General features: G+C 42.1%; 1 protein-coding gene across 3 annotated transcripts in view; it reads right to left on the reverse strand.

The window, feature by feature from the left end:
• Positions 1-15,084, reverse strand: part of LOC126256619 (uncharacterized) — a 504,533-nt gene that overhangs the window by 204,998 nt on the left and 284,451 nt on the right. The window contains exon 1 of one of the 3 annotated variants that reach the window (XM_049955498.1): positions 8,790-9,042. The exons of the other annotated variants lie outside the window; for them this stretch is intronic. The gene's annotated coding sequence lies outside the window, so the exon portion shown is untranslated. Of the gene's footprint in view, positions 1-8,789; positions 9,043-15,084 lie in introns of those variants that run through there. 3 annotated transcript variants of the gene reach the window in all.

Below are 15,084 nucleotides of genomic sequence, written 5' to 3' on the forward strand. Positions count from 1 at the left end.
CCCCATAACTCATGGTAGACTTTGAAATATGTAATAAATTGAGCAGTTTTACTGATTACTATTCCCAAAGAGTACATACTGACATGTATTTCATTGTTATGCTACATGAAACATTTTGTCACTTAAAGGGTTAACGTCGCCACTTCCGTTTAGCAAGCAGAACATCACTGAAGTGTCTGAAAAAAACATGATCTACAAGGATGAACAGATAACTCCGATAAACTTTTATGAAATAGGGAGACATCTTGTTAAGCAGCATCATTGCTGGCAGGCATGATTACTTTAATGGTTTCTTTCATATTTGGAACAGCTTTAACGCAAGTATTGGCTGGCAGCTATCTCAAAATGACCGGTGTCAAAAGATTTTTGATTTGTAGATTATCGTGCAGAAACAAGAGAAGAAATTCATGGCAACCCCGCACTTTTAATCAAGATTTGGCGCGACTGAGGTTTCTCAAGCAGAAAGGTCAATAACATTTACGGTATCATGAAAAAAGACAGTTGCATTAAGATCTGTGAGGGGGTTGATAGATAAAAATGTCATCGCTCTGAAGGTTGGTTTGACCATTGGACTGCTTTACTAGACATGGTCCTACTGGAGATGCCTCCCTCCGTTCGGACATACCATTTAACCACGGTGCAGCTCGTCATCTTTCACTTCGACAAACAGTTCCAGAGGCAAAAGAAGGGATGCGTCAACTATAACAATCCTTGGACTTGAAGTCACCTTCTATAACCGGGTATATCATTTCCAAACCGAGTTATGCATACGAACGGAGCGACGTTTATTGTCCACAGATGAAAAAATAATCGAGGAAAGGTACTCCAAAATCGCGTTTCGAAAACCTGAAACGTAATACCGTGAAACTAGAGTCGTTACGTGGCTCTAGAGTTACGTGGCTCCTCAATTCAAATGAAGTTGGTTGTAATTCAATCCCACCCAAAAAGACCATGCGTTTCAAAAATATTTAAAAAACCGCCAAAAATCCCAATAAAGCCCAACTATATTTAATTATGAAAATTTAAATAACATACAAAATGTTACATAGTAAGTCTTCCACAAACTAAAAAGAGCCGTCATATTTACTGAAGACAACTACTTACTGTCATAAGAATTTATTTTATCAATATTGTTTTTACACTTCCATAAAAAAGTTAATTTTATACAGTAATGACTATAAAGTACAATTTAGTTTAAATATATATATTTATAGACCTTCACTAATTTCTTGGGTCTCTTCTCTCCTAATTTATTTCTTAATTCTGACCAGTCAAGCCTGTATGTGGAGAAGATTCTCTCAATGGATCCAGTGCTAACAGGGCAAGACACGAGGCACAAATAAAATGATTTTAAGAATGGGTTAGTGTTTTGAATAAATTAATCATAATAATTTAAACAACTATTTAATCGCAAATACGAAAAAAATAAAAAAATCACAATTTTACCCACGGGGTAGGTTTTTTTAAGTACTCAGGATTTTTCAAAAAGTAGATTGGCGAAATTTAAGGTACTTAAAAACAGAGAGGAAATTGATTTTGTCGAGTGGTACATGGCCGGCGACCTTTATTAGGGAATCACAGATTATAAAGACTACTAATTACTTGTGAAAAAGTAAAACAGTGATTGACTCTTATTATGCAACGTTAGTTGGTGAAATGAAAAAGACATGACCTAGAATAATCAGAGGAAATGTGTTCTAAAACGAGAACACCACACCTGCTAACACACTGGTCTTTGTGATTGATGAAGTGTTCCAACTGAGTTTCGAAATAGTTCGCCACTCGATTTGTTCCCAGAATGTAATTTTTTTCCTGCTTCCTAACCTCAAAACTGATATTAAGAGATATTCAGAATTGTTTTGGTTATCTATGCTCTAAAATAACATTATTCAGAGTTAGTAATAAATTTCCTTACTGAGGCGAAAACAAATGGAATCTCACTGGACCGAGTTCATCGAGCTCAATGCAGATTTTTGGGATATATGGTTTAATAAAACCTGTCACAGGTTACATTCAGTTCGACCTGGCTGATATTATTTTGATGGTACAGTCCTAGACTGTTCTTAAAAGCAAAAGTTCTTTTCATGGCCGAAATAGGCATTTTATTTGTTACTTGTTAAACAGTCTTTAAATTTCACTCAAAATAGCTTCAATTTCTCCGTTCTCCGCTTTAGGCAAATGGTTACTACTTAAAGCAAATTGTTACGCCTTATTCCTCAAAGCAATGCTCCAATATGTATCCACGTTAGAAACCGGCTGTAAGTTGTCAGTTAGAACATTCGTCTAATCGTGGACTCTGCTATGCGTTCCACAGGTCCAAGTACACACTTCGTTTGCGACTGCTGACAGTAGGAGGTATGTAAATAAAGAACAGTGTGGCTGGGTCGACTTTGCATTGGGCGCTGAGGAAATACGAGTCTTTCAATCCACTGGGAAACACAGCAATGATATAGGGATTCCACTCAAAGTACGTTATAAAGTCGTGCGAACATAGACGACAATCTAATAATACTTCATAAACTAAACAGAGACCACAAAATGAATCTCTCTGCAGTGTTAGAAATTTTCATCCATAACAGAAAACATGATAGTGCTAAGATGGTGGCAATGACCTTTTTAGAAGCTTCTCAAGGATACTAGACGATACACAACAACTTTTAGTGCTGTCTACACGTTAGTGACGGAAATATGAAAACCTGAACTCGGAGTTCAAATCATGAAATAGATACATTATCACATATATACTGAAATGTATGTGTATAACTTTTTAATACGAGTCTATATTTATATGACAACGTTCTAAATATGTAAACATATATCTGCATGTTGTCTATACCGCTGATTCGTAGCGGTAGCCATGGATACAAATGTATATAAATAAAACGAACTCAGTTGTTCTTTTTGCTGGAACACTTTGTAAGTAGCTTTGTTTTTATTTATAACAAGCGAAACCGCAAATGTTTCACTATTGCTAAATACGTATGGGGACTGGAAACACTTCCTTATGTGGAGTATCCCTGGAAATTGTGTCAGGGCGCAAAATTCGGCTCCTCATTGTGACTTCGCCCACTTAGAAGGTGTGGAACTCGAAATTATGATAAATCAAGCAGAATATGAATGAAAGAGGCTCCTTTGTGTTCGTTTTTTTTTTTTATTCTTTAAGTTTTTTAGTTTGGTACGAAATACAATTACAAAACTTCAGGTTACACTACTTTTTCGTTTTCTGAATAATGCGTGGTAAGAGTATGAACTGGCTTTCTCAACTACCGGTTCGTGAAAGAGAAACATACAACTGACCATGCGAAAAATTTACCTAATTGTTTAATTGCTCTGCCATCGTAAAAACCATCTCCGAGAAAGAAACCAAAACTACACATTTTCCCAGCAGACACACACACGTGTGTGTGTGTGTGTGTGTGTGTGTGTGTGTGTGTGTGTGTGTGTGTATGTATAGACTGATGATGATGAGTCCCATACTTCTTTACAGAGCGCAGGGGAGCGACGCGGGAGACCCGCGCCGCCTTACTAGGCAAGGTCCTAGTGAAGGTGGTTTGCCATTGCCTTCCTCCGACCGTAATGGGGATGAATGATGATGATGAAGACGACACAACAACACCCAGTCATCTCGAGGCAGTAAAAATCCCTGACCCCGCCGGGAATCGAACCCGGGACCCTACCGCGAGACCACGAGCACACTACTGGCCATTAAAATTGCTACACCAAGAAGAAATGCAGATGATAAACGGGAGTTCATTGGACAAATATATTATACTAGAATTGACATGTGATTACATTTTCACGCAATTTGGGTGCATAGATCCTGAGAAATCAGTACCCAGAACAACCACCTCTGGCTGTAATAACGGCCTTGATACGCCTGGGCATTGAGTCAAACAGGGCTTAGATGGCGTGTACAGGTACAGCTGCCCATGCAGCTTCAGCACGATACCACAGTGCATCAAGAGTAGTGACTGGCGTATTGTGACGAGCCAGTTGCTCGGCCACCATTGTCCAGACGTTTTCAATTGGTGAGAGATCTGGAGAATGTGCAGGCTAGGGCAGCAGTCGAACATTTTCTGTTTCCAGAATGGCCCGTACAGGACCTGCAACATGCGGTCGTGCATTATACTACTGAAATGTAGGGCTTCTCACGGATCGAATGAAGGGTAGAGCCACGGGTTGTAACACATCTGAAATGTAACGTCCACTGTTCAAAATGCCGTCAATGAAAACAAGAGGTGACCGAGACGTGTAACCAATGGCACCCCATACCATCACGCCGGGTTATACGCCAGTATGGCGATGACGAATACACGCTTCCAATGTGCGTTCACCGCGATGTCGCCAAACACGGATGCGACCATCATGATGCTGTAAACAGAACCTTGATTCATCCGAAAAAATGACGTTTTGCCATTCGTGCACCCTGGTTCGTCGTTGAGTACACCATCGCAGGCGCTCCTGTCTGTGATGCAGCGTCAAGGGTAACCGCTACCATGGTCTCCGAGCTGATAGTCCATGCTGCTGCAAACGTCGTCGAACTGTTCGTGCAGATGGTGGTTGTCTTGCAAATGTCCCCATCTGTTGATTCAGGGATCGAGACGTGGCTGAACGATTCATTACAGCCATGCGGATAAGATGCCTGTCATCTCGACTGCTAGTGATACTAGGCCGTTGGGATTCAGCACAGCGTTCCGTATTACCCTCCTGAACCCACAGATTCCATATTCTGCTAACAGCCATTGGATCTCGACCAACGCGAGCAGCAGTGTCGCGATACGATAAACAGCAATCGCGATTGGCTACAATCCGACCTTTATCAAAGTCGGAAACGTGATCGTACACATTTCTCCTCCTTACACGAGGCATCACAACAACGTTTCACCAGGCAACGCCAGTCAACTGCTGTTTGTGTGTGAGAAATCGGTTGGAAACTTTCCTCATGTCAGCACGATGAAGGTGGTGCCACCGGCGCTCTGGAAAGCTAATCATTTGCATATCACAGCATCTTCTTCCTGTCGGTTAAATTTCGCGTCTGTAGCACGTCATCTTCGTGGTGTAGCAATTTTAATGGCCAGTAGTGTATATGTGTGTACCAATTTGAGGCTAGGTACCCTGTTCCGGAAACCACCAAGCAGAAAGTTACTAGCGAAAACCGTCATGATACCTCTGACACTGCAGGCTCTTTGCTTTCCTTATTTTTGGAAGAGGTAGAATGGACCAAAACGTGAAAAAAGTCCAGTAAAATGGGCTCTGAAATGCAAATCTCAAGAGAAATGAGCACTTCCTCTTTTTTATTAATGTGAAACACATCTCATCTACTGAACAAGTGCTCATAGCTCTTAAGATATGTAATTATAGCCTATGTTTACGGACAATTTTTTCTTGTTTTGCTCCACACTAAATCCTCCAAAAATATGAAAAGCAAAGTACTTTTAGTAGACACGGTCCGCTGTCAGAGATATCAGAACGGTTTTCGCTTATAACTCTCGAGTGGATCCTTTCCGGACCAGGGTACCTTACCTCAAATTGATGTGTTTATCCTTCTCCATCATCCCTGAAAGTTTGTAACATTATGGAATCATCATGTATATTGTATAGATGTATGGCTTCAGTCCCAAATTAAGATTACAAAGGACATAGAAGAATTAATTTGTAGCTTGATTACACAAGTAGATACATACTAGAGAATGAATTCTCCTGTAATCCACTGAAGATTGAGGGTTTAAGCCCCGAAATGCGTCGTCAATAAAATAAATGTGTGACACAGATAATTAATTTGCGCTAATTGAAATTAGAAAAAAATTTAATCCATTATCAAGAATTGTATTTTTCCCTTTTCATCAAATTAATGATGCTCTTCATCAGTTGCTGCCGCAAGTAAACCGAGATAGAGAGGTTATTCGTTCGTTCCCCAATCGATTAAACGTTAGTTAAACTCATTCTTTTTTGTGTGTCTAGAAACAGGTAAGCAGTTCGGCAATGACCGTATAGTCTAATGTAAATCACACAAAGAGATAACCGGATATGGCCCTGACACGACCCTCATGCTCTTTACCACATGAAGAGGTAAGTGTTACCTAAATGGAATTCTTATTTAATTTGTTCTAAGGATAGATCCTTAGCCAAAAGCAATTTAGAGTTGGTACACATAATGCACAAGTTCCCTGTGTAAAGAAAAGGTTCATACATGAGAATCCAGAGGCACTGGAAATGATCAATAAGTGCCAGGCGCGTAGCCACTAACGCTGAAGCGGAATTCCAACACAAGTGTTAATCTCTTTCGGAGCTGTTGCATGATTAACAGACCAGAAAATTTAACTATTGCTTAGACACGACGATTCGTGAGAGTTCGCATATAGTTGTGTACGCTCTCATGGTTGTGTCTATGACGTCAATGGTGCTACGAAGCACTACTGCTTGCAAAATGCCCTAGTTACAACGAATATAGAGAATAACAGGGGTTTTTAAAAGTCATCATTTTACAGTTCTTCAGAAAAATATGTCTCAAGAAAATTAAAAATGCGTTTAGTTACACCGAGAGCGCAGTGAATAATTGAGAAATCTTCCTTTTCAGTCAGTATTCTAATGCCAATCATTACTTGCTGTTGACGTAAACTGACACATGATCCATTATCAACGTGATCTGTTTTTGGTAAATCTTTTTGGTACTAGGTATAATTTGTGTTAGAATACATCTGTGATCGTCAGTTAATTTCTCGGAACCATTTCGACTTAATAGAAGTTCCTGAGCCAAGGACGTATCCGCCAAACGTGTGGAGCAATATGTCGCGAGGCCTAATATGGTTCTTCACTGTTAGAATAAAAGTCAAATCTCAAACCACCTGCAACCCTCTCTGGCGGTATACAGTTATGTAGCTAGGTACGTACATTACTACAGCGTATAACACTGTCATATCTTGACTTACAGATGTCACATATGAAAGACATACGGGGTTTGGCTGTAGATGAAGAACCAAGTAAGCTCTTCGTTAACTTATTATATGTTGGTAAGTATGAAGCTAATAGTGAACAGCAGTATTGAGGCACAAACCGTGAACCAGTCTCAACTATTGTCAAGCGTAACAATGAACTCAATTTCCGAGAGGGAAAACACTGTCCGATGGTTTCGCAACATAAGCATCTGTCAGTCGTTTCTGCCTGTGTGTGGCTGGCGTTACGCCAGCAACAGCCTCGGCGCATTGTGGATAACCTGATAAAGCCAGATCAAACAGCACCTCTGACAGTTACATCTCTTTAAGACAGCCAACATTTCTGTATACCAAGGTTCTGTGAAGTCGATGCACATTGAGCAGCAATATTAAAGAGCCATACAACCATTCGAAGTTTTTCAGTCTGTATATTAAGCAACAACTAGGGAAACCAAGGAGAAATTTGGAAGGGTAATTAAACTTCTAAGAAAAAAAATAAAAACTTTAAGATTTGCCGATGACGTTGTAGTTTACTTAGAAACTGTGAAGGTCATGGAAGATCAGTTGAACGAAATGAATATTATCTTGAAAAGAGGCTATAAGATAAACATAAAAAGGAGTAACGATATTTAGTCGTATCAAATCAGGCGGTGCTGCGGAATTAGATTAGTAAATGAGACACTAAAAATAGTGGAGGGTTTTGTTATTTCGGTAGCAAAATAACTTACAATGACCGAAGAAAGATGATATGGAATGCAGGCTGGCATTAGCAAGAAAACATTTCTGAAGATGAAATTTTTTTTGTTAACGTCGAATATATGTTTAAGTGTTGAGAAGTCTTTTCTGAACATATCAGTCTGTACAAAAGCCTTGTAAAAGTGAAATGTTTACGATAAACAGTTCAGACAACATGAAAATACTCGTAGAATGTTTTAAAATGTGGTACCAACGAAGATCAGATGGGGAGATTGGATAAGCGATTAAGAGGTACTAAATAAAATTTGAAAGAATGGAAATTGATAGCACAACTTGACTAAAAGAAGGGATCCTGAGGCATCAAGGACTCGTGAAAGCAAGGCAGTGTGGGAGATGAAAATGGTAGAGGGAAACCAAGGTTTGGCTACAGAAGGCAGGTTGAAATGTGTTGCAGTTATTATGCAAAGAGGCTTGTACAGGATAAACCAACTTGGATAGTCGCACCATGTCAGTCTTCACATCACAACACGTCAATAAAGCGCACCGTTGACAAGTTAGCTTAGAAAAGCAGTACCCACTTTCTTTCTTTAAATGCAATCTCCTACCTTTTCCACATTAAAAAAAGCATTTAGTATTTCTGAACTATGTTAGTAACACATGTTTCGAAAAAAAAAAACAGTATGCTGAATTAAGATACTTAATTCATTACTGGCGTATTTTTAATTGGGGTAAGAACAGCATATATTGGGCTTCTTTTGATAAGAAAATTCAATGTCTAGAGCTCACGCAGTGCAATACGATTGGTAAAACAGCTTAGCAATAACAAAAAAAAATGGTAGTGCTCATCCATCTCTATATGTAGCAATGACGGAGGTAAATAATGATGAGACGCATTATAAATTCTCATATAACCCTGAGTCAGTCTTTGTATTAGTACCGAGTATGTGCTAGTGTAAGATGTTGCCTAAGACTGCAGCCATAAATAACGCTTTACAAATACATAAACACATTTCGGTAAGCGAGTAATTTTTCAGATAAATACGTTAATAACCATCTACATTACATTAAAAAGTAAATCAATGAACTGCGTAATTGTACATATGATGTTTCTGTGTTTGCTAAAAAACATAGCAGTTGTATACAGCACACGCGCAGCTTTACCTGCCATATTGTCGAATCCAGACCAGCCACAACAATGGTACACAGCGACTCTACAGCTGATCAGCAGAGACGTTTACGAGGCTATTCGGCGATTCACAGGTCCGAGATATCAACAAATTTGCAGAACTGTGCGCACTCAGCGATGCGGTCTAGCGGAAGACAGCCATGGGTCACTGACAGGCGCACGTAATTTGAGACAGGACGCACGCACAACACACGCACTGAATCGCTGGTTGTCGTTGGCGAGACTGAAGGTCGCGCTCCGTGGCCGCTACTTCGCTGCGGCGCTGCCGTCGCCCGGGCCTCCCACTGACGTCACGGCGGGTTTATTCTCGAAAGCAAGAGAGTATTTTCATATCACCCGCGCACATACGCCACGCTGTAGTGGTCCAAGCATCCATCATCGAGGTTATTCTCTTAGAGGTTCTCTACCAGGAGCAGACGCGTAGGTAAGCAATTATCCGACAGTAAGCACCGTCAACATTTACTACTTCGAGGCCCTGTTGAGCGCGCACGAAAAATGTTCAGTGAATAGCAGACAGTCTACGCGACGAAAACAAGCAGAACTTTAGAGGGGAGTTTCCGATAACGGGCATTATCTTACTGGGGTTTACTTTAGACACATTCCGTCATTGTCCACAAGAAAAAGAAAGAACTATCAACTAAGACAAATTAAACCATTGCACATAAAGCCTTGCTGTAATTAAAGACGGATCCATGGTTGTGTTTATTCTCGTTCTGTGCAGACGTCAGATCAGATTCGCAACTAGGCAGTACTGCAGCAGCAGTTGTCGTCACCAGTTACGCTACATTATCAGGACAAACCTTGAAATGAGCAGCAGGTTACTTTCAGTGTTTGTAGAAAACAATGGCGCTTTCATATTCACATGTAAAATAAATTACGAGAACAGGCGATAACAACTGGCAAAATGTCACGAACACTGGAAATTATTTTCGCTGAGTAACTGCAGGGATTTTCAGAAGGAAGGCTTTCTATAACGAAAGACAGATCGCCTTAAAACGCAGGCTAGGAAGTAGAAGCAAAGAGAAAGTGTCACGCAGGCGCAAAGGAGAAAAACTTGCGTGCGACTTATTCTCAAGTATTGTTCTGGCATATGAAATATGCAATGTTCAGCAGGGTGGATTAAAGGAGCGAAGGGAACATGGCCGCCTGCAAAAATTTATTCAGGAAAGGGGGGGGGGGGGGTAGACAAGATTGACAAGGGGGGGCCACGACGTTGGTAATTCACCTTTATACACCTCTGGTAGGCCGTTAAAACAACGTAATGTGCAAGCAGTAAGATGTGCACTACTCTGGCCAAGAGAAGTTCTACGCGTCTATTATGTGGCTTACGGATCTGTGCGCAGTGCCAGACGTTTGAGTTCAGGGTGGGCAAGTGGAGCCGGCGCGGTAGCTCAGCGTGTTCGGTCAGACGGTTTAGCTACCATCTGTGATAAAAAAAAAAAAATGAGTAAACGGATCAACGAACAACCTGAACGAGAGTCATCGGACGTCCGCTACGAACAAATTCAACGAACAAAATAGAACAAAAATCAGATTAAAAAAAAGCGATGTCGCCAAAAACGGATGCGACCATCATGATGCTGTAAACGGAACCTGGATTCATCCGAAAAATTGACGTTTTGCCATTCGTGCACCCAGCTTCGTCGTTGAGTACACCATCGCAGGCGCTCCTGTCTGTGATGCAGCGTCAAGGGTAACCGCAGCCATGGTCTCCATGCTGCTGCAAACGCCGTCGAATTATTCGTGCAGATGGTTGTAGTCTTGCAAACGTCCCCATCTGTTGACTCAGGGATCGAGACGTGGCTGCACGATCCGTTACAGCCATGCGGATAAGATGCCTGTCATCTCGACTGCTAGTGATACGAGGCCGTTTGGATCCAGCGCGGCGTTCCGTATTACCCTCCTGAACCCACCGATTCCATATTCTGCTAACAGTCATTGGATCTCGACCAACGCGAGCAGCAATGTCGCGATACGATAAACCGCAATCGCGATTGGCTACAATCCGACCTTTATCAAAGTCGGTAACGTGATGGTACGCATTTCTCCTCCTTACACGAGGCATCACAACAACGTTTCACCAGGCAACGCCGGTGAACTGCTGTTTGTGTATGAGAAATCGGTTGGAAACTTTCCTCATGTCAGCACGTTGTAGGTGTCGCCACTGGCGCCAACGTTGTGTGAATGATCTGAAAAGCTAATCATTTTCATATCACAGCATCTTCTTCCTGTCGGTTAAATTTTGCGTGTGTAGCACGTCATCTTCGTGGTGTAGCAATTTTAATGGCCAGTAGTGTAATAAATCACAATTACAGACTATGAATTTATTTTCGGAGGTATGTCTTTTATTTGGCCAGTTCCACTGATGTGTTCAAGACGCGTAAATTGCTCATTCAAATCGTTATACGTACATTTCACACACAGTCTGTTAATGCAACTAGTGCGAAGAGGCACACAAAAAGGCGATTCAAATCCGTGACCTTCACTTAATGCAGCCACAGAAGTTGTCTAGCGTTGACGTTAGAATATATTTGCAGTGCAGAACGTGCATCTCGTTTTGGAACAGCATGAGAAGCGCCAAAACTTTGGCACAGCATGAGGAACGCCAAAACCGAGAGTTAGTGCCATAAAGAGCAGTATAGCACGCGTAGTGACGTGTGGTATGTTGACTTCCACAGAAAAGTAACTGCCATTCTTCTTGAAAATCCCGCCTGCTCTTTCTAGGTGGTCCGCGGCCACATTTCACCAAATCGTGTAAAATAATGAGTAAAATTATTCAATAAAAATGTGAAAATGAAATTCATCATTTTTTTTCATGTGAAAAACACGTGTACTTTTACTTCAGGTCGTATTCCCAAGCAGCCTTTGCGGTTCCTAAGTGAGAACGAATACACAGTTTAGAGCCGGAGAATTTTGGCTTCTCTGATCGACTGTTTCACAACAGTACGGGGGTCGTTTGTGCGCCGGCTCACGGCGCTAGATGCGCTGAAACCTTTTACGCATGCGCGGAGCTCCACAGTCGGATTTATTATGTGAAAACTCTGCAAGTACTCCATTTGTTGCAATATCCTGTGGAAGTGGAATAACCAAGAAGCGTAAGTACAACGAAAGCTATTTAGAAATGGGCTTTATGGAGACAAAGAAGGGTAAAGCTCAGTGTGTAATTTGTGCGCGAGTCCTTCCGGACAGTTCAATGGTTCCAATTAAATTGCACCGTCATTTTGAAGGTACTCACCCGGATTTCCAGGCTAAAGACATCGATTTTTTCAAAAGGAAGAGTGCTGAACTAGCTGCTTCTCAGCATTGCATGAAAACTCATGCAAAAACAATTAATAAAAATTCATTAAAAGCTTCTTTCTTGGTTAGCTATCGAGTGGCGAAAATAGGCAAAACTCATATCATTGCAGAAAATCTCATAAAACCATGTGTTAATAATATTGTTTCTTGCATTTTATACGATTTGGGAACATGGCATGTGCATTAAGAAGTTTTCAGTTCCAATGGGTTTCGCTCTGAAATTTAAAGTTACTGTGCTCTTAACTGACGAGGGGTCCGTCTTGGATTTTCGACTGAAGAAGGGGTCCGGCAGCTGAAAAGGTTGGGAAGCCCTGGTCTAGAGATTGCAAGAAGACCAGCTGCGGTACTGCTCGTGAAAATATCCTGAAGACGGTCTGTGGGCTGCAGATAGGGAGAGCGAGCAAACTACTCCTTCCTCGGAGTTGTTTGGTACTGAAAATAATTATATGTGAGAAGAGCTGCTTGTTAAATTATTACTAAGGACGCATGCCAGTAGATCAGAACAGGGAACGAACACCTTGGTCACAACGCAAAATCTAAATTAATTTAATTAAATGACCACTTGGTTATTCACAAGTTCTGCGGTGCTGTAAGTGCGTTGTTGCGTTCTTCCCACGATACAGCTTGCGCGTTTCGGTGGGCCATCGGTGATGTCATCGTCTGGTATCTCCGTGGGCAACGAACATGTAAATCTGAACTGGCTTTCTTGGTCTGTGAAATGTTAAGATCACAGATAGCCACGCCTGGGTCGACGCTGTACTCCTCCCATTCCGAGACGCTATCGATCCAGTCGCGCACGATCGCCTAGTGAACGAAGTACGAGCTTGTGGAATGCTGGAATAATGACCTAGCTGAAGACTTCCTATCAAATAGAACACATTATGTCATTCTCAACACTGAGAAATCGTCTGATTTGAAAATAGGTTGGGTTGCACTTAATTTTTATTTTATTTTATTTGCTGCTACTTACAACTGACCTGCCACCTACTGACTTAAGACTAGTCGTGTTTTCACAATATTGAAATGTACATCACATTACTGTCAGATGTTGCTACGTGATTTTGATTAAGTTTTGTCACGATTTCGTGGTTAATTTTATTTAGAGTGTACTGGGGGTATTTGCTACGAGGGAAGCTTTGTCTTTTTTTTCTCACTAGGAAGGTGTTCCCTCGGTGTCATCTCTTGATCCTCTTTGTCGGCAGAAGGTCGTCAGTAAGTGGGGGGAGGGGGCAAGGTCCCCTGGGAGCTTGGGAGTTTTCGTGGAACTATAGCGAGTCTCAAAAATGGCTCAAATGGGTCTAAGGACTATGGAACTTAACATCTGAGGTCATCAGTCCCCTAGAACTTAGAACTACTTAAACCTAACTAACCTAAGGACATCGCACACATCCATGCCCGAGGCAGGATTCGAACCTGCGACCGTAGCAGCCGCGTGGTTCCGGACTAAAGCGCCTAGAACCGCTCGGCCACTAAAGAGTCTAATCGCTATTGTGGAATTAACGCTGCGGCCCTGCTTCGTGGTTTCGTAGACACAGCCGGCATCTTCCTAGCGCTGAGCGGAAGGCGTCTGCCGTCAGTCATCCCCAGAGAATAACCGAGCACGACATTGTTGTCTATTCTGTTCGGACATCAAAGGGCGATACACCGAGAGGCCGACCGACCATCGTGGGAAAGTCCGTTGCTTTCGCTTCAAAATTTGGTGTACCCAATCGAATTGTGTCGTTCTGCCACCATGCTCGGCGCGAAGAAGCTGACCAATCGATGGGACGCTGCTTCCTCACAGTACCAACCTCTTATTTGTTAAGGTGAGTTTTCTACGCCAAGAGTGGGGAGTTTCTGCAGTGTTCCCCCGTTCACTCATGAAGTAAGCGATATTCTTATCCATTACATTGGCAACAGCAATGAATCGTCCGCACCACACAGAAGATATTTTTTTTTTCTCTAAGGGAGTTGTAGAGAAAGCTCTGAGTTTCGTGGTCGTTCGATCGCCGCCCGTCGCGAGTGTTACTTGTCTCCCGGCCACGCAAGCATGTCCGAAGAAACCTTGCATCGGAATAACACAGGCGCTGCAATATCGTATTTATCCGCTGACACTAGGTAACCGACTTTGAAGTGAAATATCTCCCCTCTACGACAATATACATAATGGATGTACGAGTACAGATTGTAGACTCGTGGTTGACAACATAGGAAAGTTTGAGTCTGTTAGTGACTCGTGCTATGATAATCACATGGTATGGGGACCGCTCGCAATATGCGGGAATTCCGGGTTTGAATCCTGGTCCAGAACAAGGCTTCACTGTCGTCGTTCGATTATACAGCTGGTGGTTGTCATATTCTCAGCTGCGAATACATTTAATGTACTTCATAACGGCTGTTTTCATCGTAGTGCCTGTTCCTTCGGACATGCATGCACATCCGTAGGAAACTTGCACCGTAAATCGCCCTGGGCAAGCGACTTTTAAGTAAAATGTGTCCCCTGTACGGGAATATACATAATGGACGTGCGAGTACAGATTGTAGACACATGGATGACTACATAGGGAAGTTTGAGTCTGCGAGTATGTCGTGCTCGGATAGCCAAATGGTTCAAAATGGTTCAAATGGCTCTGAGCACTATGGGACTTAACATCTGAGGTCATCAGTACCCTAGAACTTAGAACTACTTAAACCTAACTAACCTAAGGACATCGCACACATCCATGCCCGAGGCAGGATTCGAACCTGTGACCGTAGCGGTCGCGCGGTTCCAGACTGAAGCGCCTAGAACCGCTCGGCCACGACGGCCGGCCGCCAAATGGTAAGGCGACAGATCGCGATAAGCGGGAAATCCGCGTTCTAGTTCCGGTTCGGCACAAATTTTCACTGTCGTCGTTCCATTATACAGCCGATGGTTGCCCATATTCGCAATTGCGAATAAATTTAAATAAATAACTGTTAATCTCAGTCTTGCATTCAAAGATCGTTTGCATT

Source organism: Schistocerca nitens, chromosome 1 (assembly GCF_023898315.1).
Source record: "Schistocerca nitens isolate TAMUIC-IGC-003100 chromosome 1, iqSchNite1.1, whole genome shotgun sequence".
Taxonomy (NCBI): Eukaryota; Metazoa; Arthropoda; class Insecta; order Orthoptera; family Acrididae; genus Schistocerca; species Schistocerca nitens.